The sequence below is a fragment of the Bison bison genome, unplaced genomic scaffold, assembly GCF_000754665.1.
Source record: "Bison bison bison isolate TAMUID 2011002044 unplaced genomic scaffold, Bison_UMD1.0 scf7180017864475, whole genome shotgun sequence".
Lineage (NCBI taxonomy): Eukaryota > Metazoa > Chordata > Mammalia > Artiodactyla > Bovidae > Bison > Bison bison.
In genome coordinates this window covers 1,869,531-1,870,042 of record NW_011495036.1, presented here as the reverse complement: position 1 = coordinate 1,870,042, position 512 = coordinate 1,869,531, and the positions used below count along the sequence as shown (strand labels likewise).

Below are 512 nucleotides of genomic sequence, written 5' to 3'. Positions count from 1 at the left end.
CACCACCAAAATAACAAACAAAAAAACCCCCGCCATCTCCAAATCAGGGCAGTGGGTCAGATAACAGACTTGTGGCTACCTCTGTAGAAGCCTCCTTTAGCTCGAGCCAGGAAATACTGAACTTCTTTGCACTGAAGTCAGTTATAATCAATCAAAGGGTCAGTCACTCAGTCGTGTCCGACTCTTTGCAACCCCATGGACGGTAGCCTGCCAGGCTCCTCTGTCCATGGGATTCTCCAGGCAAGAATACTGGAGTGGGTTGCCATTCCCTTCTCCAGGGGATCTTCCCAACCCAGGGACCAACCAAGAGAAGAAATCACCTGGCTGGAAACAGAGCACCCTGACGCTGTATGCTAGAGTTGAGCAACTTTCTAAGACAAGTCAAATTTTTGTTTCTAAGACAAGACACTGGACGCTGGAGACATCTTTTTTGTGCGGCCGGCCTGTGCACTGTGGGATGTTGAACGCCTCCGTGGCTGGTACCCAGACTAGAACTCTGCAAGACCACGCCC

The 512-nt window shown here is 50.6% G+C and overlaps 1 protein-coding gene across 1 annotated transcript in view; it reads right to left on the bottom strand.

Annotated features, from left to right (window-relative positions):
• Positions 1-512, bottom strand: part of AGAP1 (ArfGAP with GTPase domain, ankyrin repeat and PH domain 1) — a gene marked incomplete at its 5' end in the record, with an annotated part of 374,015 nt that overhangs the window by 282,449 nt on the left and 91,054 nt on the right. The gene's annotated exons all lie outside the window — the stretch shown is intronic.